Raw genomic sequence first — 26,935 nt, forward strand, 5'->3', positions numbered from 1 at the left:
AGCATTAACACAGCTACACTTGCTAAGCGTTGATGACTATGTCCCGCTTACAAGCAAATGCATGTATGTATTGGAAACCAAACTCTTGATATGGGCTGCGTGTTCATGACAAGAGGATTTAGGCTCAGGGTGCGCTAGGGCCCAAGGGAGAAACAAAGGACGTTGGGCAAGGTGACGTGCGCTCAGTTCATTTACATCGAAACTGCTTATGTTTTTTGGACAATGTTTGGCAAAGTGCGGGCACATCCACGTAAGCGGCAGCATTATTGCGGAGTCCTGCAAAAAAGTGTGGCGGCACGACGTCACCCTCATTGCGGACAACGGATAACACCACAGCAGGAGAAATTAAGGAGTTCTGACAATGTTTGACCTCTGACTGTGCTTTTTCCTTTTCGCCACAGACGCCACGTCACCGCCACAAAACATCAGTTCTGTCTGCACCTGTAAACAAAACACTTCGCTGCTTTCAGAAAGGTGGCAATTCCCAAGTCACTGTGGTGCGCGGCCAGGGCGACGAAGAGTGCATGACGTTTCATTTCCTGCTTCAACAGGCACTTTTCCATCTTTGAAGACACTCTGCAGTATGAATGATAAAGGGTCGACGAACAAGAAGCGGCACGCCTATATGTACATGATGAGGCTGCTGGTGTGTATGGCGATAAGAAAAGGCGTTCTCAAATACCTCGCGCATCCGGTATATAGAGTATTCTGATAAGCCCTGTACGCACGTGACCCGTTTGTTTGCATACCTGCACACAATATCGATATCTGCGAACGTCAGCGGTCATGTGCACTCAACACAATGTGATCTAAGATTGCCGCCACCTATTTTAACGCCAGTTCGACTGCCGCGAGCCCAGAGGGCCTCGAGCGTAACCGCTGCACATAAGAACGCCGCTTGGGGGTAAGCGTGGCGATGTCGCTTTATTCATTTGCTTATTTAATTTGCTATTCTTGCCTCCTCGGGCTGACCTACACCACAAGACTGCATGCAACTCTTGCTACGGGGAAATATTTGACCTCATAAAGCCAATATAGGGTATTCAAGATATCAATGTGCTTAATAGGAATGGATACAGAGTTTTAATAATATAAATTACCTCGCGGAGGAAAAATACTATGTCCAGAAGAAGAGTCTGAGCTTCCTGGGAAATCCAGATGTAGCTCTGAAAAACTATTCCGGGAGGACATCGTAGCCTTTTGTTGATAATTACGTGCCTTTTTCGAGCAAGTTTGAAAAGGTGCGCTGTATATGCCCTATTGCCAGTACGATGCGAGATGTTTTTATTTCTTATGAAACTTAATTTGGAGACTAACTCTCAGTAAGGTCACAAAAATCGAAAAATGTTTTTTTAAGAAATGAATGAGTTTTTGCGTCTTTTCGTTAAACTGTGCGCTTTGAATAAAGTGCGGATTATTTCTTATGGTGCCAACGTTAACAAAAAAAATCCAAATGCCATTCTTGCTATTGCATTGTCTGTAATTTTACTCCAGGAGTGGTCATTTTTCTTCGCTAGAAAAAAAAGAAAATGTTTGCAAATATGAAGTAAATTGCCATCACTACTCCATGTCAGGTTAACCTGCCTGTCCGACGAGACTCCTTTCTAGCGTTTTGCGCGCTTCAGAAACGAGATTATGCGAGATTCTTTTGTGCTAATGCAAGTACATTTAGCAGCAGCCATCTGGGGAGAATTTCACAAAATATGGAAACAGCGTTTTTGGTTATTATGCGTCTGAACGAGTTTTGTGAGTTTTTCTTCAAACCTGTGTACAAGCTTCGTGCTTTACAACCAAATACCCCTGTCACACGGGCACTTTCAATCGCTATTGAAGTGAATCGTGATAGAGTTTTCGAGTGCGCTCGGCGCACTGCCGCTGCTACACGGCCCGTTTCAATCGCGATCGAAAAGTTGCACCGGTTGCACTCGTGTACGCTAGATGGCGCTAACATTGTACTTCCGGCCGGCGTCTGGTAACTTCTCGCGGTCGTGGGTATACGTAACTATGTAAATGTTACCTCACGCTTATTTGGGTCAAGTTATTTGACACAGTTTGTGGCGTTAGTTGACGTTTTCACCTTCTGTGTCATTACTGAGCGGGGACGAGAGTATCGCAGCTTTCGTTAGATCGCGCTTGGAAGCCTCGATCGCGCTTGAGAAGCCAGGATTGAGTTCGAGCGGGATCGAGCTCGATCGCGATTGAAACTACCATGTAGCATGCGTCCGATCCGGATCGACTTAATCACGATTGAAAGTGCCCCTGTGACAGGGGTATTATATAAGCATAACATATGGGACATTTGTTTAGACTTGAAAGGAGTAGTGTCGGATAAAGTGGAACGTACAACTTCGGTACTTTTAATTCAGGATATTTACCCAGCAAGTTAGAAAGGAATTGGTCCTTTTCAAGAAAAAAATGCATTTTTTTTTCAAAGCAAGCTGGTTTTATAATGCGTGGACTAAGAATAAAAATTATGAATCGCTCCTTCTGAATACACTAATAGGTAGAGATCACTAAAGCTGCGTGAGGCTAAATATTAGCGAATCTGGACATTACATTTCCCAGGGGTCATACAGACAGACAATGAACTCTATTGAAGGTCCTGAGGAGCACTGCTGCCGTTCAGGGCGGCAGCGCTGCGGGCCGCTCCCACGTGGGGACGGGGAGGCCGAGCCTCACCTTCGCGTCGTGGGCCCTCTGGACGGCCCTTAGCTGGTGTAGTAGATCGGGGCTCTCCAAGTCGGAACGCCGTTCTTCCTCGGTTTTGCGTTGAGGGCCCAGAAGTGAGGGACACCGCCAGAGCATATGATCTAAATTGCTACGTTCACCACAATCCGGGAAGTCCGGTTCAAAAGTGTCCGTGTAGAAGCTGAGAGTGGATAGACTAGCATAAGACCTGGTCTGCAACGTTCTGAGCGTGGCTTCCAGCGGCCTGCAGAGTTTCTCGTGCGGAAGAGGAAACCTTCGCCTGCCCAGCTTATAGTGCTGAATAACCTCGTTGAAGGTGAATAAAGTGTCTCTGAAGACCTCCCAACCAATCCCCGAGGAATCACCTCCGTCAGACCAGGCGCGGTGGGTTATCTCGCGCGCGCGGGTGTGGGCTACCTCATTGAGGTTTGTTAAACAGGACAAGTGCGACCCTAGGTGAGCGGGAAACTAGGTGATAGTGTGTGAGGAAATGAACTTATTTCCTAGGATGCGAGCTACCTCGGCCGAAATGGAACCTGATGCAAAGGCCCTAACGGCTGCGCGGGAATCGGTGTAAATTCGATGCCGGCTGTCGTGAAGTAAAACAAGAGCCAACGCGGCCTGCTCGGCTGTAGCCGGGGTGGTGTTCCTGAAAAATGCAGAATTGAGAATTGTGCCTCTGTGATCTAGCATAACTGCCGAGAAGTTTGCCGATAGGCCGTACTGCGCGGCGTCCACAAAGCACACGGAGTGCGGGTCGTCGCGAACTTGTTTTAGTAGGGCCTCGCCTCTGGCCCTTCGCCTGCCTGCATTGTGCTGCGGGTGCACGTTGCAGGGAAACGGGGCGATAGTTATAGCAGCTCTCTGCTCCTTAGTAAGGCCAACCCTGTGCTCCTCCTCTAGGGATGGATTACAGCCCAGAACCGCCAGAATCTCCCTGCCAGCGGGTGAACACGACAACCTGGCAGTCTGAGCCGTGTGCTGCGCTTCGATGATTTCCTCTAAAGTATTGTGCACCCCGAGCTGCATGAGCCTCTCTGTGCTGGAATTCATCGGGATACCCAGCACGCGCTTGATGCTTTTACGAATTAGTAAATTGAGCTTAGCCTGTTCGTGATTCTGCCAGCAGTGCATGGCCGCCACGTACGTGATGTGGCTCATCAAGAATGCATGGAAGACCCTCAAGAGATTGTCTTTCTTGATACCTCCTCGACTGTTCGAGGCCCGAGTAATTAACCGTATCATGCGTGCTATCAGTCTTAGCGGTGATTTTGGCGATGGTGTGCCTGTTACAACCGTTCGACTCGATGAGCATACCGACAACCCGCATAACCTCAACTCTGGGAATGGAGTGTCCCTCACTCGTGTAGAGCGCAAGGTTCACCTCTGACAGTGGGACCCAGCTATTGGGCTTAACCCCTCTCCTACTAGGTCTGTACAATAGGAGCTCCGACTTGCTCGAGGAGAGGCGAAGCCCCGTCCCAGCAAGGAAAGCCTCTGTGCGATCTAGCGCTTCCTGAAGTGCTTCCTCTACCCTACCCTCGCAGCCTCCGACACACCATACGGTAATGTCGTCAGAGAGAGAGAACAATCGTTAATTAAAACTGGCGATGTCAGCCCAGCTAAGATGCCTGGCTTGCTACGTGAATGGGATGACGATGATGATTATAATGATGCGTAGAGTGTGTGGTTGATGCCCTTGACCTCCGAGAGTCTCTGACACAATTTACTCATGGCAATGTTAAACAGGAGCGGGGATACCACCGAACCCTTCGGCGTCCCCCTCGTGCCCAGCTGGATGGGCTCTGACCGGAGATCCCCAATCTTTAGCGTGGCCTTTGTATGTCTAAGAAACGAGCTGATAAACGCGTGAAAGTTCTGGCCAAGGCCCAGCTCCGAGATGGAATCGAGTATGTGGGCGTGCGAGACGGTATCGAAGGCTTTCTCTAGATCTAAGCCTATGATGGCTCTAACGTCCCTCGTGTCCCTATCGATGATCTGATACTTGATCAGCTTCATGGCATCCTGAGTCGAAAGGGACGGTCGAAAGCCGATCATGTTATACAGAAAGAGACCGCGGTCTTCGATGTGCTTGGAGATGCGTTCCGCAACTTTGCCTATGTGCGATGTGAGCGAGATCGGTCTGAGATCAGTCATGTCTGGAGCGCGCCCCGGCTTCGGGATCAGGACGACCGACGCCAGCTTCCACGACTCCGGAACCGCGCCCCGTTCACAGATGCGATTTATCTCCTCCGTAAGGAATGTAATCGACTCGTCATCCAAGTTGCGAAGAAGTCTGTTTGAAATTCTGTCTGGACCAGGAGCAGAACGTCCGTTGAGGGCCGCGAGGGCCTCCCTTACCTCGGGGACGGTAAAGGGCTCATACAGAGCGGCCATTGGAGGACCTCTGTAAGGCGGGTAGTCCGCATCATCCGAAGTGTTTATAGGTAGAAATCACTTGGCTAGCGACTATAGTATTTCCGAATCGGAATTCGCCATGCGGAGTGCGTGTAGTATGTTATCAGTAGCGCGCCTCTGATTAGACCGGGAATTGGATTCACTTAGCAACTGCTTGAGCAGGATCCATTTTCCACCTGATCTCATCTGCCCGTCAACCGAATTACACACCTCGTCCCATTGCTGCTTGTAGAGCGTCTTACAGTGTAGCCCTATTGTGCGATTTAGTTCCGCAATATTTTTTCGGAGTTTGCGGTTCAGCCGCTGGCCCTTCCATCTATCGGCGAGGGCTCTTTTCGCCTCCAAAAGGTTTGCCAATCGGCTGTCCATCCTATCCACATTTAGGTCGGTGACAACGGACTTGGTGGCGGACGCTATGCGCTGCCCAACTGTCTAGGGACGTAGGGGTTTCGGTTTCCCTCTCTTGCCTGATTTTACGAAAAAGATCCCAATCCGTCATCCTAAACTCCTTCGGTGGCCTCTTGCATACCACTAACGACGTGGCCAGAACACAGTGATCGCTGCCCGTCCTTTCCAACTAGGACGGGAAACTTGTGCGCCAGGAACACCACGACGGACCTTACGTTTGTGGCAAACGTTGGGCCCGCTGTGTAGTGCAATCCCAGGGGGTGATGTAAAAGAATTCAAGCAAATTAGAAAGGCCAGCTAGTGTTGTGCCAGAGCGCCCATCACCTATTTGCTGCAAGGGGCGACGCGCCGACAGCGAGGCCGATTCGCGCCTTGACCAAACCGCCCGCGGCCGACAGGCCCAAACTTGCATCGCTGCAGGGCCGCCTCTCCCTTTCCCGTCGTGGCGGCTCAGCCGAACCATGCATCGGGCGAACGGCCGGCGGCAGACATGCCGCTACGTGCTTAGTTACCTTGTTGCCGGCTCAGACCATTTTTTGTTAAAGCAATAATACGCGGAAGGGCTCTGCCAAAGAAACTTTAGAAGGAGGCGCCGTGACTCGGACATGATTTTCCTGCAGTAGCGTGTGATCTGGGCAGAGCGACTAAATAAGGGCTTGTAGGAAGCAGGCGTGAAGCGGATGCTGCTTCCCACATTTATTTCGGTCGCGTAGGCCCGGCCAGAACGAGCGACCGCCCTGCTGCTGAGTCGCATTCCATCTTGTGGGACTCCCGCTAGGGGGCCAAGCGATGCACACACGTCTGCAATCGGCTCCGTGTTTGTCCTTTCTGTTTACCGGCTGGACCCATCCACGCTGACTAGAGAAGCGTCGCGGGATCCGCGAGGCCCCAAGGAACCTCGCGATACCACGTTCTTCGTTTTTGGTGCAGCACAAGGTCAGTTACAACCCGTTGAACATTTCTCCACGCCGCACACCTGGCTAAGCCTAAATAAGCTTGCCACGCCGGCTTCGCTCGCCGGTGCCAGTAACGCACGTGCCCCGTGCGACACTGGTGGAGCTGAACGCGACCGCGCCAGCTTTGGATCACGGCGCCGGCTAGTACCTCGTCATGGAGTCCGTCGTGCTCGGAGAAGATATCTCTCCAGAAGAAATGGAAGAACCCGTATGGGCCAACATTCGGCGACGACAAGCCTCTCTGAAAGCCACCCCCGGCGTCCCGCCCAACACGACGCCAACTGCACATGACACTTCCAAGCAACGTAAAGAAGGTCAGCGCCATTCGCACCGGCAACCGCCTGAGCCTCTGCCGCCCGTTGACATAAAAATTGTTCTCCGACCGCAGCGCTTTACTCGCTGCCTCTGCTTCTACTAGCTGACCACATTCAACACTAAGCGGGTGTTCCATCGAAGGGCGAGGACCAAGTGCGCGTTCAAGCCAAGTCGACCTTTGTTGTAGTAAGCACGTCGGACGAAGCACGAGCAACAAGGTACGAAAACATCTCGACGCTCATAATCAACGGCAAAGAATATAACGTGGCGGCGCATGTATCATCCCCAGAGAACACGTCAACCGGAATCATCTTCAGAGTCGCAGAATGAGACGCAGCAGAGCAGATCTTGCAAAGCATCTTCAACTTCAACCCGCAGTTGAAAATACTCGACGTTCGCAGACTGAATACATCCAGGATGGTGCAGATACGTTTCGATGGACCCCACGTTCCATACTGGGTCAGGTACCACGCCGCTACATACCGCTGTAAACCTTTCCGCCGGAAGACTGAGGCCTGCACACGATGCTGTAACACTGGCCACAGGCAGGACGTTTGCCCTGGGAAGCAAAACAGCTACAAGATGCACCCGGTGTGGTGCCATCGACGCGCCGGAACAGCATCCATTCACGCCCACGTGCATCGTCTGTGGAGGGGGCCATGTGACCGGTTCCAGCGAGTGCCAGCAGCGGTTTCGTCCCCGCAAGACCTTCGCCATGGCAGCCTCCACCGTGCCCGACAAGGATCAGTTTCCGCCGCTACCTCAACGAGAGGAGAAGCTGAAACCACCCAAGCAAGATTGCGGCAAGAAGCAACAAGAAGCCGGCCTGACAACATCGAGCAACGTCCCCGGGACCAAACAACGCAACCAGCAGGTTACGTTAAACATCAGTTTAACGTAACACCCTTAATCCAATGGCAGACATAATTCGAGAGCTGCGCACTATTAGACGTGAAATCTCCTCACTCAAAGCAGAAAACGCGGCTCTTAAGCAGGAAAATATGTTTCTCAAAGCTCCCATGCAAACGGGCGCACTTGATTCTGACCAAGCAGCATCCCCTAATCCCACAAAACGCAAGGCACCATGCAAGCCGAATCTCGAGGAACGAGGATCCACTCCCCCAATCCTAGAACAACGTGTCGGAAAAATAGAGCAGATTCTAGTGGAACAAAAAACTGAGTACACTCTGTTACACCAAATGCTCCTAGGAAACATAACCAGATGTTAGTCCACCATAGACGCAATTACAGCAGAAATGCACAACAATATCCAACGGATAATTACCAGCATAGAAGCGACAAACGCCCCGGTGGTAGATATTACAGATGTTGACATCCCTTGATTCGGCCCAGCAACCTATCAAGAATTCCAAGAACAAAATCACCCAAATTTGGCAATGGAATTGCCGGGGCTTCCCACAGAAGAAAGCTGTCCTATAACTGCATACTCAAAATGTCGATAGCCCACCTGACATTATATATCTCTACAAGAAGTTGGAAAATCTGTAAAACTTCCTGGTTATAAAGCATACCAAGCAGAACAGAACCCAATCACAGCGATACTGATACAGCAAAACATTCCTGCCAGCAGGACTCAATTTGATTTCATCGATATCCCTCACAATTTCATCACTATTTTACCCACAAAATGAAATCAAACCAAACTTTTCCTGCTTAATATCTACAGTAAACCTAAGGCCAAAGATCATAGATTAAACTTACTTTTCTCGCTTGCCCGCAAGGAAGCTGGACTCCATAGCGTAGTCATAGTTGGAGATTTTAATCCGCCACACCTCCAGAATACGAGAAAAGGACAGGACCTTTGGGATCAAGCACGAATGCATCACCTTACACTCGAGAACGAACCGAACACCCCCACCCGGATAGAAAACAGCATTCGACGAGACTCTACACCAGACCTTACATTCACTATACGCATAAAGAAATCACATTGGACTGTAACAGACGTTAACCTCGGCAGTGACCACTTTATTGTTCAAACCGATCTTGAGCTTAAGTACCCAATTAAAAGGCTACCTAAGCAAACACGGCTCATAGACTGGGATGAATTCAGGAAACAACGCCTCGCCAAACAGGACTCCCAAAACAGTGCAGACCTTATAGATTTACAAAGATGAACCACTCAATTTATACAAGACACAGAATTGGTAAGAAAAACCTTTTACCCGGCAATCCCCGCTGACAATACAGACTCACATCTGCTACATTTATGGGAGGCACAGAAAAGCATTCGTAAGCGGTGGAGAAGAAATAAACACGATCGTAAACTCAAGCGGGAACTCGCCGAATTAGAAAAATAAATACAAGAACATGCAACATACCTTGCACAAGCTCAATGGGACAAAATTTGCAACCAGATGCAGGGAAACCTGAGTATGAAACGCACCTGGCATTTACTGAGGCATCTAATAAATCCCAACCACTCCAAAGCGGAGCAGAATCACAGGCTTACTCACACCATTCAAAATTATCAGGGCTCTGATGCATCTGATGCAACACTCCTCGACGAGATCATAGACACATACTTTACCAAAGGCACCCATGATACACTTCCAACCTACGCCGGCCCAAACAACCCTGAACTAGATAAAGAGATTTATGAGGCAGAAATTAGGGGAGCTATCCTTAAACTTAGACCTAACTCTGCATCAGGTATAGACCGGGTTACCAACAGAATGCTAAGGAATACAAATGATAACTCTATTACAGCCATCACGAACTTCTTTAATCACCGTTGGTCTCAAGACACTTTACCTCAATCCTGGAAACATGCAAAAGTCGCATTTATTCCCAAACTATGAAAACCACTCACGCTTAAACATCTCCGACCGATCTCTCTCACCTCCTGCCCCGGAAAGCCCATGGAGCATATTATACATATCAGACTCGTCAAGCATTTACAGCACAAACGACTCATTCCTCACACAATGATTGGTTTCCGACCTAAACTATCCACACAGGACATTCTTCTTCAACTGTCCCACGACATAATCACGCCACAGCATAAACATGACTATGCCGCTATACCAGCATTAGATTTAGCTAACGCCTTTGATAATGTCTCACACAGCAATACTCAAAGGCTCATGCGCCATAGGCCCAGGATCATGCACATACAATTATATCCGAAGTTCTCAACTATTATACAAATCGCCGATATCACTTCCCCCACCCTGACCCTCCCTTCAAAAGGCACGCCACAAACTGCCGTCCTTTCCCCTTTACTGTTTAATCTCGCCACCTTAACCATTCCCCAAAAACTCCAACAAATCCCTAATCTTAATTACGGTTTGTACGCTGACGACATTACACTTTGGAACAAAAAAGGCAGCGACGCTGAAATTGAGAGCACTCTACAAAGAGGACTCTACACCTATTCGCCAACCAAATCCCAGCTGCTCAGAGAGAGAGAGGGAGATAATATTTTATTCACAGGTAGAAAGTGAGGAGGAGTTGTAGGAAGTGCTGCGAGATTCAGAGGCCTCTGTCCAGGCTTCTGCTGACGGCTTCTTGAATGAAGTCAATCAGGCCGCGTTGCTCCTCTTCTCTTCTAGGTGAGGTCAGCCACTCTCTAGTGTCATCATCATCATCACCAGCCTATCTACGCCCACTGCAGGGCAAAGGCCTCTCCCATTATTCTCCAATTGCCTCGGTCCTGTGCCAACTGTGACCAATTTATCCCCACAAACTTCTTGATCTCATCTGCCCATCTAACTTTCTGCCGCCCCCTGCAACGCTTGCCTTCTCTAGGGATCCACTCTGTTACCCTTAATGGCCAGCGGTTATCTTGCCTTCGCATTACAGGCCCTGCCCACGTCCATTTCTTCTTCTTAATTTCTACTAATATGTCTTTGACACCAGTTTGCTCCCTGACCCACTCCGCTCTCTTCTTGTCCCTTAATGTTACACCTATCATTCTCCGCTCCATTGCCCGCTGCGTCGTTCTCAATTTAAGTTGAACCCTCTTAGTGAGCCTCCAAGTTTCTGCCCCGTAGGTGAGTACCGGTAAGATGCAGCTGTCATACACTTTCTTCTTCAGCGACAATGGTAGGCTGCTATTCATTATCTGAGAGAGAGAGAGAGAGAGAGAGAGAGAGAGAGAGAGAGAGAGAGAGAGAGAGAGAGAGAGAGAGAGAGAGAGAGAAGGCTCTTTATTGAAAAAACAGAGAGGTTTGCCGGCATTTACAGACGCCTACATGCTTTTCTGCTGTGGGTTAAGGGTGGAACGTCTACAACCGGGACCAATTACTCTCAGAAATATTTTAGGACCATGGATTTATTATCTTAGAATGTCTGCCATATGCACCCCACCCCATTCTGATCCTTCTAATTATCTCTGCCTCATGGTTGGGATCTGGGGTCTGTATATTGGGTCTCTATTGGGGTATATTGGGGTCTGTATATTGGGTCTGGGGTCTCTAGTGTGTTGTTTTCTAATTTGGATGTATTGAGGGCACTCTGTCCAGGCTTCTGCTGATGGCTTCTTGAATGAAGTCAATCAGGCCGCGTTGCTCCTCTTCTCTTCTAGGTGAGGTCAGCCACTCTCTAGTGTATTGTTTTCTAATTTGGATGTATTGAGGGCACTGCCAAAGAATGTGGTCCTGGGTATTTTTAATTTTGCACTGTGAACATGATGGTAAGGGTGTTGTTTTGCCATATCTAATGAGGTGTAGCCTCGTAGGTGTTTCGAGTGTTCCGGCTTGTGCCTGACTCGGAATAGGGTTTGCTGCTGTCTTGTTAGGTTAGGGTGGGGAGCTGGGAGTAGTCGTTTCGCTGTTTTGTATTCTTTAAGGTGAAGTTGCGGGTGAGTTGCTTCCTGAGATGTCTGACTTTGGCAGCTGTTGCTGGCAGCCTGGATGTATGCGTCTCGGGCAAGCTGATTAGCCTTTTCGTTTCCCAGTACCCCGGCGTGGCCAGGAATCCAGTACAGCTTCACAGTTCCTTGAATATGCTTGAATACGTGTGCCGCCGAGCGGGATGTATGACCTGAGTCTAAGAGTCGACATGCCCTCTTGTTGTCGGTATAGATATTGAGGGGACGGGCTGGTTGGGAGAGGTGGATTACTGCCAACAAAAACGCAAAATTCATACCCCGAATATCCACATACACATGCGAGGCGACCCCATCCCGAAAGTTGAAATAATCAAAATATTGGGCTTAACCAGCTCGAACAACACGCCACACAAACGATAGGTTTAATTCGACGAGTTACCAATAGACACAGAGGCATCAGGGAAGCTGAACGCCTCCGTCTCCTTCATGCCTTTGTCCTTAGCAGGCTGACCTAATCCCTTTCATATCTAAACCAATCTAAAACAGAGCTTAATAGAGTCAAGCTCATACTCAGAAAAGCCTATAAGGCAGCGCTACAACTGCCCCTCAGCACTTCCACTGCCACTTCCAAGCTCTAAGTGTGCATAACACCGCGGAAGAACTCATTGAAGCTCATCTCGTCAATCAAATCACTAGACTCTCAAAAACTACCACTGGCGCTCATATTCTCCAGATGTTACGAATCTCCCCTGTAGGCCCCCCAAAAGACAAAACCACACTCCCTCACGACATCCAATTTAACTTAATTATCAAGCCTATACCCAGAAACATGCACCCACAATTCAACACCAAAGGGCGTTCGCAACGCGCACAAGCATTGCATACAAATACCGCGACAAAGATGACATCCATTACGTCGACGCAGCCGAATATCGGCGGCATGGTGCCTTCTCAATCGTCTCCCATTGCCCTTCCAATCAGGTACAGCGCAACTTCCTGACCATCCGCACCACCAACCCAGCCACAGCGGAAGAGGCGGCGGTAGCATTAGCGCTGACGCAAAAGCCGACCCCCTCCACCATTATCACCGATTCTAAAACGGCAGTTCCAAATTTCGCCTGCGGCTTTATTTCACCTCAGGCACACCAACAAGCCCCCCCAACGTCCCCCGTAGAAATCATCTGGGCTCCGGCGCATGCTGGCCTGGAAGGGAATGAAGTTTCCCACACTATGGCTCGAGAACTCACCATCCGAGCCGGGCCCAGCACGTTCCCCTACCATGGCGCCAGATCGGCTAGAGACCGGATGATCACGTACAACGAAATTACCACCCACTACCGCCCCTCCCTCCGTGTATATCCTTCCGCACACACACAACTCACCATCCAGCAAGAACACACATGGCGTCTTTTACAGACGAACACATTTCCCAATCCCGCTAAATTACACCTAATTCAGACAGCCCTATACCTTTCACCTGACTACTGCCTGCCAGTCTCTCGGCACCCTTCAGCACCTTATGTGGGGATGCCCCAGAGATCCCTACCCGAAAATAACCACATGTGAGCAGTGGGAGGAGGCGTTGCAATGTCCAGACCAGGAGGCTCAAGCTTCACTGGTCGCCCGGACGGCCGCGGTTGCCGCCAAAACAGCGGCCACCATCGTCAACTAACTCTGCTGCCAAATAAATGTGTTTCTTCTTTTTCTTCTTCCATCTTGTGGCGCGTGCAACCACTGACGTTCGCCAGGCACCGTGATGATGATTGGGCGCTGATCGTGACGATGGCGATGGTGTCGCTACAGGGCTCTCCCCTTAGTGTGAAGCGCGGTAAAGTGACAAACGTAAATAACAATGCACGAAAATGCACTATGCAATATGTACAGGTATGTATAATTTGTCTGTAGTCAGCAAGAGTCCATGGGCAGTCAGTGGTCAAGTGGCAGGGGTTGACTAACGGCACGGTGCTGGTTGTCGGCGAGGCAGCGTCCGGGATGTGGGGAACTTCTGGTGGACGAGGCTGGGAGTGGAGGATGGGACGAGTTGGCGTAGGGCGTAGCAGCCCCGAAGAAAAAAATTCCCCCGCATTTCCCCGAGGGGGAGAATGTGAAAGTGCGAATGCACGGTTGTCGGCCCGCTTGCGGCGCTTGCGCTCGGCCCCCGCAGCCCACCGCCTCGCCGCCTTCTCTTCCATCTCTTCTATCGGGTTTGTAGTATCACGTGTACACCACGCAGTTATCAAGCCGCTATAACGCCGCTGAGTCGCCAACGCACGCCGCTGACGACGTAGTTTGAATGCGTTAAAGATATAAGGCGCGTCACTAACACTGATATCAGCGTCGCGTCCGTGGCTTGGTCGGTAGAGCGTCGCGCTGCGGCCGCAAAGTCCTCGGATCGAAACCTGGCGCCGGATGCTGTTTCTTTTAAGAGCGAATGCTCTTTATAAGCGACCCCAAACCATCCACCGCCGGCGGCGGCGGCGGCGGCGGCGGCGTCGGCGGCGTCCGCAGTGCTCCTCTATATTTAAGAAAGAAACAGCATCCGGCGCCAGGTTTCGATCCGAGGACTTTGCGGGCCGCAGCCCGACGCTCTACCGAATAAGCCACGGACGCGACGCTGATATCGGTGTCAGAACGCGCCTTATATCTTTAACGCACTCAAACTACGTCGTCGGCGGCGTGCGTTGGCGACTCAGCGGCGTTATAGCGGCTTGATAACTGCGTGGTGTACACGTGATACTACAAACCCGATGGAAGAGATGGAAGAGAAGGCGGCGAGGCGGTGGGCTGCGGGGGCCGAGCGCAAGCGCCGCAAGCGGGCCGACAACCGTGCATTCGCACTTTCACATTCTCCCCCTCGGGAAAATGCGGGGGAATTTTTTTTCTGTTAGGGGCTTTTTTTTAAATATAGAGGAGCACTGCGGACGCCGCCGCCGCCGCCGCCACCGCCGCCGGCGGTGGATGGTTTGGGGTCGCTTATAAAGTGCATTCGCACTTAAAAGTGACGCCAGCCACGGCCACTGCATAGACGACGAGGCGATGCTTGCAGAATGGGCGCTCGTTGAACAGCCACCCGCTACGCAGGTACACCGACGTTCGGCTGCATGCGCGAAAAGACTGGCATTTCCGACGATGAAGTGCCGAGCACGGGTTCAGGTGCAGCCCCGCGGCGCGGGTTCGACGTGAGGCCGTGGCAAGACGCTTGCACTGACTTCCAAGTCCCAGAACGCCGATGAGCAGCTGCACGAATCCCGAGTCGCCGCCCACAGAGTGCGTGCGAGAGACGCTGGGCAAGACGACGCTGATGAATCGGGGGAGCGCGCCGCAGGAGTGACAGCGACGAAACTCGCTTTTAAATGCAGAGCATTTCAGTAACTCACGATGTCACCCGCGTTGACGTCCGTAGTCCGCACGCTCACTGCGCATGCGCGTCGAGTCGAGGCGATAGCGAACACTCTCTCGCAAGGGGCATTGGATTGGATTCGAACACTCTCTCGCGAGGGGCATTGGCTTGGCTTGGCTTGGCTTGACTTCACTTGGATTGGATTGGATTGGATTGGATTAAAGTGGATTGTGTTGGATTGTGTTGCGTTATAGCCGCGGCACGTTGCGTCATAGCCGCGGCAGACGCGCTGGGGCCGGCGCATGTGCAGTACTCTCTTTTCCGCGGTTTCCTCTCCTTCGGCGTGCTGCGCATATAACCGGTGTGCCGTTCTCCGGCGAAGCAACATCCGCGCTTGGCTCAAACACCTAGAGTCCACGACGCTTTACAAGTACGCCAACGTCGTCGACTGGGACCGGCTTACGCAGTCCCCTCAACGTATATAAGCGGCGGAGCGCGCGTTCGGAATTCAGTCAAGGGCGTCTTTGCTTGGCTTTCGCTTGACGTGACGCTTTGCTTGACTCGAGTAGATGCGACGCATTTACTCGAGTTCCCCCGTGGGAAGATGCGGGCGGCTTTTTTGGCGGGTGCTTCCGACGTCGATGGCGATGTCGCGTCGAGGTGCAGCGTCGCGCTCTTTCGGCGGCGACATCAGCGACTGATGACGTTGGAAGCGTTCCTCGTGTGCGCCGCGCTGCGCTTGGTCATTCGGCAGGCCACGCGCACCGGAACGCTCTCGTGGCGCCCGAGGCAGTGCAGCAGTCGCGGATGCCTTGCCTAAAGCCCCTCCATACTGCTCTCGTCCGCCGCCTAGGTCCCTGACCGTGATGGAGGGCTTTAGCCTTGCCCAGCGTCTCTCGCACGCTGGGCAAGGCATCGACCGAGCGCCTGGGCGGCCGCATGTCTCCGCCGCTCTCCAAGTTCCGGCCGAGACTAACGCACATCCAATAAATGTTGGAAGTCCTATAAGCATACCAGCCGAGTCAGCTTCCTACAGGCTAATGGTGATGAAGGAAAAGGGCACTGACTGAAAAACCTCTAATGCAATGCTCAACAATAGCTTCCTTTACGCTTCGCTACCTTCCGCGTGGCTGCGTCCAAAATAGTCGTCGATTACTTCGAATTCTAATCGCCTGCCATGCACTTTCAGTGCTTTTCTTAATTAAGATCTTGTGATTCTGATTTTTCCAAGTCTAAATTTAATTCGTTTTTTTCACGAAGACAGTACGTGGTGATTGGTTTCAAATTTGAACATATGTAATCCCTCTGGGAAGTCCAGAGAAACGATATCTGTAGGTTAATCGTTAGTGAACTTAAAAAAATCAAGTTAGAGTGAATTACGAAGCTGGATAGTGAAGTTTTTCCTCGAAAGTGATGTGCCATGAAATTGAAACTTCGTGCGGACACCTAAAAAGGAACCTGGGCTTCGATTTTACCCTCTCTCTCTACGTTAATTTTGATTCAATCCGGAAACTTTTCTGGTTAGGAGAGACCTGCGTACTCGCGGCTGGGAGACAATGACGTATCGGGCGCCCGTTTATCAGTGCTCTCGTGGTCGGGAAAGGGAGGTGAGAACGACGCAAGCCACTTGTTGAAGATAGAGAGTGCTTCTCGCTTCGAAGGAGACTGAAAACAAGCCTTTGCCCGACGCAATACTTGACCGTATCGCCGCCAAGTCGCACAGCGCACGTTCCTCCCGGCGCCCGAGTACTGGCGATCTCCTAGGTGACAACGCCCAGAGAAAGGTACAATAATGCTCAAACTCAAAATTTAGCATTTTTCTTACGGTAATAGTAAAACTAAACGTTCTGTGTGTTATTTTATATCGGATTTTGTAACAGAATAACCACTGTCAAAGCTCACATGGCGTTTTGTCCTGACGTTGTACCTGATTCCGCCTCATTATCATCGCACTAATTCTACTCGCGGCGATATCGCAAATAATATTTGTCCATAATGTTGTACACTTGCATTCACGTCGTCGACTGTGCTTGTAACCGCTTGTTAGCTTGGCCCGAACGCGCAAAGCGTGCTTTTGTATCCGTATATCTACGTACCTTCGTCAAACAAGGATTCATCGCTTATTATTTTTTAAAGCATAATTTCAAGTTACATGTGACGCGGAATTTTGAAGTGTTCGTTTGCCGTCAAAAGATTACGCCGAGGGCAGTAGTTCCTGAATCTCCCGGGAAACAGTTTCGACAGACGCAGTCACGTATTTTATCGGGCAGGCGTATGAATTCAGGTTCCATAGATAACGAGGGGAGAATGCCTTGCTCAAAATATTTCCGCAATGTAAACAAATCACGAAACATGGAAGTTGGGCCTGTAAGTTTATGGTACATACAGGAAACATGCGTGCGTTAAACCGGGATAAGCCAAAGTCTTGCATGGTGGTGCGGGATCGCTCTAAACAAGCGTTTCTCCAGTCGGGCAGATTTTTCGGGCAGCCCCCAGGGCGAGGCGCGGGCATTGAACTGCGCTGACTGGCAAGCCTGCCTCGTCATATATGTAGTAATACCGACTATGGCAGTAATAGCCAGCTTGATTTATCTTATCTGACTGCTGAAAGAAAGCCCCTGGCATGTTCATTCTGTGATATCGTTACTGTGTGTGGTCGCAGGGTGAACACTCTTACAGTACCCCTTGTACAAAGAAAAATCTTTTTCCTTATCGCCCGCACACACTTTTTCTTCGCTTATTTCTTTCATCTCAAATTAACGTTTTTCTTACTTACTCCTCCCCGACTTTTCAGACCGATATCGTGTAGATTTCTGTTCTGGCCGCTCGGCCTTGGAACGGCTGATTACTGTAATGTTTTCAATTGTTTAATAGAACGTCGGGAGCGGCATCAGCGGGAACGATGTTTGGTCCTATACGGCGAAAGCTCCATTGCAGTGGGAGGTTCTTTTTTCATTCAGTGTAGAGTTTACCCATGAATAAGGAGGTTGTGACAGTCAAGTACAGGTAAAAGATTAAAAGAAAAATGTGGTTCACACCACTTTCAGAGGAATTGGTAAAATACGAAAGTGAAATGTGCCTTCACAGGATCAATTGAACGTTTGTTCTGCATCGATATGAACTTGTACATCGCTATTTATACTTCTTCGGTATGACACCGCCAGACGCACCAACATTAAACACCGGATTACAGGCACCGGAGCACTGCGTAAACCCGAATGAAAAAATTCCCTCGCACTTCCCCGAGGGGGAGAGTGTGTAAGTGCGAATGCACGGTTGTTGATTGCGCGATTACGGTGGATATCATGATCTTGGAGTGGAGAGGAGGCGCCCAACACCCGCAGTCACTGAGCGGAGAGAGGAGGAGGAGAGTAGCGCCCGCCGTTACGGCGAGGGCTACACGAGCGCCCTCACGCGTCGGAATGCGGAGCGCCCGCTACGCGAGCGAGAGCTCTCCCGCCCGAAGTGGAGAGGAGGCGCCCAACACCCGCAGTCACTGAGCGGAGAGAGGAGGAGAAGAGTAGCGCGTGCCCATCTCCCCCCGTTGCTAGGGAAGACGAGGAGGAAGACGAGGAGCGCGCGCACCCGCAGCTGTTGCTATGCGGACTACGGCGGCGGACGATTCAGGCTCGCTTAAGAAGTGCATTCGCACTTAAAACACACGCGCTCGCAAACCATGCGAACGAAACCGAACGGGTTGCCAGAGAATCGTTTGGTGAACTCACGGTCCGCTGCAGCGAAAGAGTATGATTTGCGGGGATGTCTTGCGGGTGGGATTGGCGAGCGACGAGCTGCTGGCGCGTCGCATTGGCAAATGTGCGACCACTGTGTTCCTGCACCGTGGAGTGTACTGCAGACGGTTGCGTAGCGACGAGCTCAGCTGGCTGCAACTGTCGGCGCTCATTAGCATCGTGATGCACAACTTCGCTTCATCTCTCTTAGATGGCAGCACCTTCTCAATGGAAGAGGTTATAGGAAGGATATATGGTGCGTTCATACGACTGTCTGCGCTTCCGCTCATAGCTCAGTCGGTAAAGTTCTTGGCACCTTCCCACACAGAACACAGTTGATACACAGTCATCAACACCTCTTTATTGACCCTACCTGTCCAGCCTGCGGGGCACTCTACACTCACTACCATTCCCTCTGCGAATTCCCTGCAAACCCATACCCCCCCGTTCCCTCCCCTCACCTCTGGGAGCAAATGTTGCGCGACCCGGGGGAGTCAGGCCAAGTCCTGACCACCTCCCGGGCCCTAGCGGTGGCGGTGGCGGCGGCCCTGCGGGCCTCCTCCACCCCCAATACCTGATTTCGACGGACGAAAAATGTATTCCTTCCTTCCTTCCTTGGAACCTCCCGTTGCGGCGACGGAGTTGGCGCAGACGTGGCAATTGAAGTTTTTCTGGCAATGTCATTTCCGTGACGGACATGACGTCAGCCAGATCTTGGTGTATCCCGGCATAAAACACTTTCGTGTTAAAAAAATGTCACTATAAAAGGGCTACGACTTGGAGAGAGAAAGACACAAGTGCCGTGGACGCAAACCACAAAAGACACAAGTGCCGTCTTGTGCCGACTAGATCAGCGACAGGCACTGTGAGGTTTTCGAAAAGTACCATCTACGCTGAAAATCATACGCGCTGTCCTCGCCGCTTTATTTATTTATTTATTTATTTATTTATTTATTTATTTATTTATTTATTTATTAAAATGCCCTCAAAGCCCGGGGGGGGGGGGGGAGGACCAGGTGACAATTTAAACAACATTAGTAACGACCGTTTGGAGCGATGTCGGATCCGGAATGCTGGACGTGGAGGCGGCGAGGTGGTTGCTTGACTTGACATGAATCGTAGGTCATGCATACTACGAATACCTAAAAATTACGAGCGGCACAGTGTAAGTCGCGTGTCACTGTCCTTGAGTAAGTTCGTGTAGATATTTGGAGAATTCACTCCAGTAGTCGATATCGACACAAGCATCCAGAGGCCATGCCCGATTGCAGTGAGTTCCTCCGACAGGATTGCTAACGGGCGAAAAGACTCTTGTACGGGGAACTATGCTTAGCGTTTAGTGGGAACATGCTAAGTAGGTAGTTATGACGTTTTCACGTGCCGTAATCATGTGGCTTAAGATGTGGGTCGGACAGCGTCATGATCATACTTTTCCCTTTGTGGATTTGCCTTCTTTTCCTTACAACGACTGAGAGGCTTGGCTAATCGCTTTTGTTAGGCCTATGTTTAGGCTTAGCGTTTGGCAGCCCTAACGCTAAGCATAACGGAGTGCTAAGAAAAGTCACTGTTTTTGCGTCAAGCAGCGGGTAGAGTGTTACGACGTAAGGTGTACCTCAAAGCCTAACGGTAGTACTCCTTACAACAAGCTGGCACATGCTCGTACTTTCTTCCCTTTCCACCGCGCCATATAACGTCAACACACGTGAAACCATGCCCGGGTCGCGCATAACACCACTTCCATCTAAGGCAGAGAAGGAATAACGGAAAGAGCTCTTGCGGCAGAATGCTAATGTGAAGTTACGAAAACTTCGAAGAGGCGCTTTTCTCTGGCGGCGTGGAGACGAGTTATTGTAGTAATGCCGTCTCTCCTTGCCCATCCCAGGGGGCGCAGCCTACGCCACCATGCCAGGCTGCTTGCTTGATAGCTTTTGTCGGTGTTGATTACTCTTTTCAGTCAAAGTATTGATGCGAGCCTCATGTAGTTGCTAGCGGGCCGAGGGTTCGGCGAGGTACTTGTTTTGTGGAGCGGCCGTGCTGAGCTCAGTGCCTTTGCGGCTTTCTTACACACGGCAAACTGCCATTGGTTTCTGTATAAAATGGGTCCACTTCACATATCATACCTTAAAACATTTTTCAAGGCTCCGATGCATCATCAAACAACATATTTCACCAAGAATATAGTTCATCCAGTTTCGAGGACGAAAGAATTGGGCGTTGTTACGAATCGGCCAGCGCCGCCGTACTTTCCCACATCACTCCTCGGCTGTGCGGCGAAGCCACTGCGTGCGCCGTTCAGCCGTCAGGCGCCACCATGTCGGTGACTCATCATTCACGTCGGAACAAGCCGGCTCAGACGCTTCGCTATCGACGCATTTCAAACTTCAATGGTTGCCGGCCCGGCGAGGCGCGTCGCAACCCGCCCAAGGACACAGAGGCTTCGCGATCTCAGCGGAGCCCTCCTCTCTCCCCTCTCTGTGACTCAACGTGCGCCGAGGCTACCGACGACTCACGAACTCTGGAAAGAGCGTTGTGTGTGTGTGTGACGTTCGTGGCGTGTTGCCGCTTGTTGGCGTTTTGACCGTTACGGCTTTTGGGTATAAATAGAAGCCGCCCAAGCGCTGTAACCCATTCCTGTTAGAGCGGCGAATCCATGCTGTCACTCTGCTCGAGTCCTGTATTGTAACCTCGCCCGTCGGGGCATTGTTCTTTGGCTTCGGCTCACCTCTGGCTATGAAGTAAACAGTTACGTTAGCCTACGGCTTCTGGACTTCTTCACCGCTGCAACAGCGGCTGGCCGCTCGCATCATACACGCTACCACTCGTATGTCGGAGGCCACGGAGCTCGGATCGGGTGCCCCCACTCGGTCGCCACAGCGTGTAATGCCACCTTCGGCCAACTTGTGTATCAGCTTGGCTGATTAACGCATTTTGTGGTCTCCTGTCTTTGTCTGCATCGCAACTATGGCTTAGTTCTATTCATCTTACATTGCGTCAGTCCTTTTTTATTCCCAGGTGTAGCTTCAGCGTGTTAAACCCCATAATCTAACCTAATCTACGAAGGAAAGTGTGACATCCAGCTTACTCCACCTTGGGGATTTCCCTTAAATCTGGTCTATTAACACCTGTCCATCACTTCGAGTTGTTGATCAATTCGCTCTCTCGTTACAAACTGCTAGCCTCCTGGTTAGCTTCTGGGACGAGCTGCAGACTGCATTGGCTAAGCGATGGGACCTGTCGTGGTCAGATCTCCAGCGCCTGAGCACACCCACCGAAAACAAGGCGCTTCGAGACTGCGTGCTCGTTATTGGGCTACACTCTCTGTGGAGGGCTAGAGTGGACGCAGTGGAGTGCGCTAGGATCCCAAAGCCTGCCAGACGGCACTTTACGGTAAAGGTTGAATGGACAGTGAGCGCGCTGGGGGATCCAGACACCGACTCCGAGCTGCGTGACTCACTGCAAAAGGGGTGCCAAGCCCTGCAGCGCTTCAAAGAAAAAGAAATGCGTCGCTGGCAACGGCTGTGACTCGCGGGTGGTTCTACCACTGCGTTTTCGCAACGTTGTTTTTCACCGATCATGCATCCTTCACATCAACCCAGAATACACATATACATGTTAACACAGTACTTTCCCAACATTTTCTGTATATGCACCGGACACTGCAGTTTGCGCGCGACTCCAGCGCCGCCTCTCGCCGCCGCTTAGCAACTCTGGGTCGGTGGATGTCGCGACCGGCCGTTCAGCGACACAGGCGCTGCGTGCTGCTCGACGTTGTGTGGCGGAAGTTTTTTAAGAAACATAGTTATAATTGCAAGTTGAAGGGTTCGAAAGGATCAAAAGGCTGCAGAAAAGAATTAGTGGCAGCGCCGCTACTGCTGCGCGAAGGACAGCCACAATCGCGAAAGGCAGCCTGCCATCGTTCTGTACAGGTTTCTCGCTCGGGCAGCCTTGGGAGAATAAGCGTCACAAGAAATGATTTTAGCAGTAAGAAAAGTCAAGGAAGTAAGAAAGTCGTGACATTTTTTATCAGTGGAAGGAGTAAACTTATGAGTACGATTACCGTTTATGCGCAGCGCAGACATGAAGGGCCGTAAAACTAAAACGTTTGCTTTCAGTGTTCATACACATCACGCGCTGAGATGAATCGCATGCCGTCGTAGTAGTTGCATAACACAAGGTATTACCGCTTCCGCCACTATTGTTTTATCAGCAGTAACCTTTTTTTAGCGACATTCACGGCACCGAACGGGTACCAAACGGCGGCACAAAAATATACATTCACAGCACTTCGCGGGTGATGCCAAAAGCAATGTCAAGACGGTCAATACGCATCCCGCTTACTGCCCTACTTTGTTCCCCGAAGTGTACATAGTCGTGCCACGCATTCAAAGCGAGAGTGTGGAACGCTATCAAAGGCAAGGTTGCATTCACTCGCGCTGACTTCTTTAATGCCTTTTGCGTACTCTGAAAGTTGGGGTTATTATTGTTTAAGCAGAGGATGCGGAGGAGGAGGAAATACTTTTTTGGAGAATTCTGAACGGCCTGAACAAACTGTATCCCAATTAGCAACTAAGACGACTCTAACGTTACTCACAAGATAGAAGCCGAAACTAAACGGATTCTTTGTAAAGACAGCCACCGCTCCGCAGCAGATTTCGAACTGTGTGGAACTGCGTTTACTTTGTCAACAGCTAATAACGTTTGGAATGCGTTGTTAATTAGTGACAACACCAACTGAGCTGAAGAAGGGCAACCGAAAAAGTAACTGTAGTGTGGTTGCGCGAACAGAGGAAACAATAACACAAACACGCTTCTGTCGTGGAGCGCCGTTGTATACGCTGGCTACAGACCTAAATTGGCGCTGTAAATAAGCCTCCCTTGCTGAGAATGGGACTTCGCAACGATGTCTGTCCCGTCAATTTCTTTCACGGCGCACGCTCGCGGGAACGTACAATCTCTAACTTCTCGTGCACGCGAGGCCGACAGTGGTAGTTCAGCCCCGTAATTGTCCGGAAATCGCACAGAAGCACTTGAGACACGGGGAAACTATTTGCCAGAACAAGGTCGAGACACCTTTCAAAAACAATTGCAGAATCGCAAAAACAAACCGAGAGGTGCCGAATATATGAACGCGCGGCCGCCGTCTGCCTCTCACCGACCCAAAGTTAGCTCAAGCTTCCGCGGGGCGGCGCTGGGTGTACTTATTCGTCGCGCCCTCTGAGCAGTGACCGGTGCCTATAGCACTATGGATTTTACAGTGTTTTGTGCCGTCATAGTTTCCTGTTAGAACCCTTCGTTGTACCTACAGTCTTATATGCGTTGTGTATTTTGTGACTAGGTGAAGACTCGCTGGAGTCGTGACTGAACGTTCCGTCGCGACAGTATTTACGTCTGTCGTCGTCAGTGCCTCGTGCTTGTCAGTGCATCATGTATATATGTACATCTGTGTAAATAAACGTTGTGTAAAAACAAAATCCTGGTTAGCTCAGTTGGTAGAGCGACTGCTCCGGTTAAGCGGTGGTCCCGGGTTCGAATCCCGGACCAGGACCAGTTTTTCTTCAACTGCGAAGTTTTTGAGAAAGCTGTACAGCTTTCCTTTATAGCAGTACGGCTGCATTGAGGCGGATGTCAAACATTCCTCAGTGGAAACTTACTCCACCTTGGTGATCTCTTCTAAATGTGGTAGACTAATCTATTCTCTTTATTCCCTGTGCTCCTCCTCATTCGCTTCCAAATCAGAAGAGAACGTGGCTGATAGCTCACGCAGCCGGACTCTCTGGTTTTTGATAAAGCTTATCTACTTCTCCCTATCAGCAAATCAATTGCGTACTCTTTCTCTCAGGTAGCCCTCTCACTTCCTCGTCGATATTTCTAGTAGTTTGCAGCACTGGCTTTGACAATGCGACTTCATTGCTCTGCCGGTGGCACCCGCGAACCTCAACGCCGCTTTGTGATTACACAATACCTGGTACGCCACAGAAATTTTAGTTCCTGCGCCGTACCTTCCACTCGGTTGCGCAAATCAGCTCCTTTGTCCGCCGTATCACAAGTCCACACGAATGCGTCTGTGATCTTGAATTAAGGCTCTCAAAATAGAACTCCAAAGGACTGCGGTTTAGATAAGGTATAGGTTCATGCGAGAAGCAAATAATCGTATCCGGCTACCGCTAGACAATACGCGTGCGTAAATTGTTTCACCAAAAGCGAATGCACCTTATCTTTTCCCGGGGGCTGTTTTGCGGGATGTTCGACGTATTACTCTTTCGAAAACGACGACGGAACCTATACGACGTCCTCGACATTTGAGAAGAAATTTCGCCCTTTCTACTTCTTCACGCATGCATTTGAGTTTAAGTGTCGACCCAGGATGTGTTAATGCCTTTTCTTGCTTTTTAGCTAACTGATTTTGATTGATTAATTGTAGTGATTAACGCGCCGACGCAATGCAGGCTATGAGGCGCGCTGTAGTGAAGGGCTCCGAATTAATGTTGCCCACCTGGGGGTCTTTAACGTGCGCCGAAATCTCGTACAAGCGGGCGTTTTTGCTTTTCACCTCCATTAGAAAAGGGGTCGCCGCGGCCGGGAATCGAACCCGCGTCCTCTTTTTAGCTAATTACGGCTACATCATGCGTCACACTATTACCGCAGTCAAACAAAATACGCACTGCATGCAGTGCACACAAGAAGGCACCCGTTTCTCGATTAAACCCAGCCAGCCAAAGTTCTCCTTTTCATTCGAAAGTTTGTCCTGTGGCATAATAGACGAACGCATTCACGGATACACGAACTGGTTCGCGACGAAGTCAACGTAGACTGCCTCCTCACTCTGTCGCAGCGGATAGCGACGAAGGTGGTGCAACGCCGCTTCAAAATCTAGAGGAGGATTTGTAAAGCAGACTCAACGCAAACGAAGGAGTTTGAATAAACCTTATGAATAGCGAAAACGCCTGCGTGTTCGAGATTTGTGCGGATGTTACAGATCCCCAGGTGACAAAAATGATTCCGCCGCCCTCCAGTATGGCGCGCCTCGTTTCCTGTGTAGCGTCGGCGCGTTAAACCTCATAACCAATCAAATCAATAAGCTTTGGGGCATCCAAGGTTTTCAGCTATGGAAAAAAAGCGGGGTGTAGGTGGGTAATTTCATGCTTTGATAATAGGAGGTTGAGCGCGCACCTTCTATCATACGTGGATACATTTTGTCCCTACTGCAAATCAGCGAATGTAGAAGACAAAGGTATCGCCAAATAATACCGATCAAGGGAGAGATTAAAAAGTTAACATGAAGCTTTGCGTGGGTAAAGAAAAAGTCAAGATGGTCTCACAGGAGGAGGATATGAAGTTCAAGATTGCATCTGAGACACCTTTATGGTATAAATAATCAAATAATGCAACCAACACTTTTCGCTGAGATGATAGAAGCGGCCGCGGTATACCGTGGCCGGAGCTCGGACTCCGAGCTCGGAGATATATAGATCTGTAGCTGATGCGATGAATCTTCTGTGCGAGGTGATTTCTTTAAGGCTGTATGTTGGACACTCTAGCAAGATGTGCTCAACTGCTTCCGGCAGTCCACAGTTGTCACAATAAGGATTTGTCGTTAGATCAAGGTGTGACGTTCCGGCATGGCCACGGGTGCTACCGTTCGTACTAACCCGCGTGCGTATACAATGCCCGTCCTTCGCTGGGACGGGCCCAAGCCGATCCTAAAGTATGGTGGCTAGACCATACTTAAAGTGCCGGCAACGCTGGTGGAGGCGACAAGTACGCGCGGGGAGCGAACAGTGACCGCACGGACCCCCCCCCCCCCCCCCCCCCTTTTTTTTTTTTTCCCCACGCAACCTGTGGAAGGTATAAGAAGGCGCCGGAGCAAGCCACCGGGGTTGCCTTCTCCACCCGACGCCAAGCGATCCCGGCGCAGAAAGCCGCCGTAGGGGTTATCCGATAGCGCGCTCCAGCATTCCGGCCTGAGAACGAGACGGGGAGGAACGCTGCTCCCTGAGGTGCAGGGAGCGGCTATCGGAGCAGGAGCGCGCTTGGGCCCGTCCCCGCGAAGGACGGGCATTGTCGCACTCAGCATAGTACGAACTGTAGCACCGGTGGCAACGTCCGAACGTCACAGAGGCGATCGGGGTAGGAGTTCGTGAGTGCTACGTTAAGACGCGAATGGTGGTTAAGAGTCTTAAGTCGTCGTGGAATCTGCTCCGGTAGGCTCATTCTGAGGCCAGAGTCTGCATGGTGCAGGAAAGGGTGCTGAGTGGCGGCTTCGTTTGTGTAAGGCAAGCTCCTT

At 50.6% G+C, this 26,935-nt stretch overlaps 1 protein-coding gene across 3 annotated transcripts in view; it reads left to right on the top strand.

The window, feature by feature from the left end:
• Nucleotides 1-839: 839 nt before the first annotated feature.
• Nucleotides 840-26,935, top strand: part of LOC144170722 (2-acylglycerol O-acyltransferase 2-A-like) — a 37,441-nt gene continuing 11,345 nt past the window's right edge. For 2 of the 3 annotated variants that reach the window (XM_077700697.1, XM_077700699.1), the window contains exon 1: nucleotides 16,568-16,704. The gene's annotated coding sequence lies outside the window, so the exon portion shown is untranslated. Of the gene's footprint in view, nucleotides 905-16,567; nucleotides 16,705-26,935 lie in introns of those variants that run through there. The other variant, XM_077700698.1, reaches the window with a different exon arrangement.

This window comes from Haemaphysalis longicornis, unplaced genomic scaffold (assembly GCF_048455015.1).
Source record: "Haemaphysalis longicornis isolate Haplotype H1 unplaced genomic scaffold, Haemaphysalis longicornis Haplotype H1 scaffold_2, whole genome shotgun sequence".
In the NCBI taxonomy this organism is placed as follows: Eukaryota; Metazoa; Arthropoda; class Arachnida; order Ixodida; family Ixodidae; genus Haemaphysalis; species Haemaphysalis longicornis.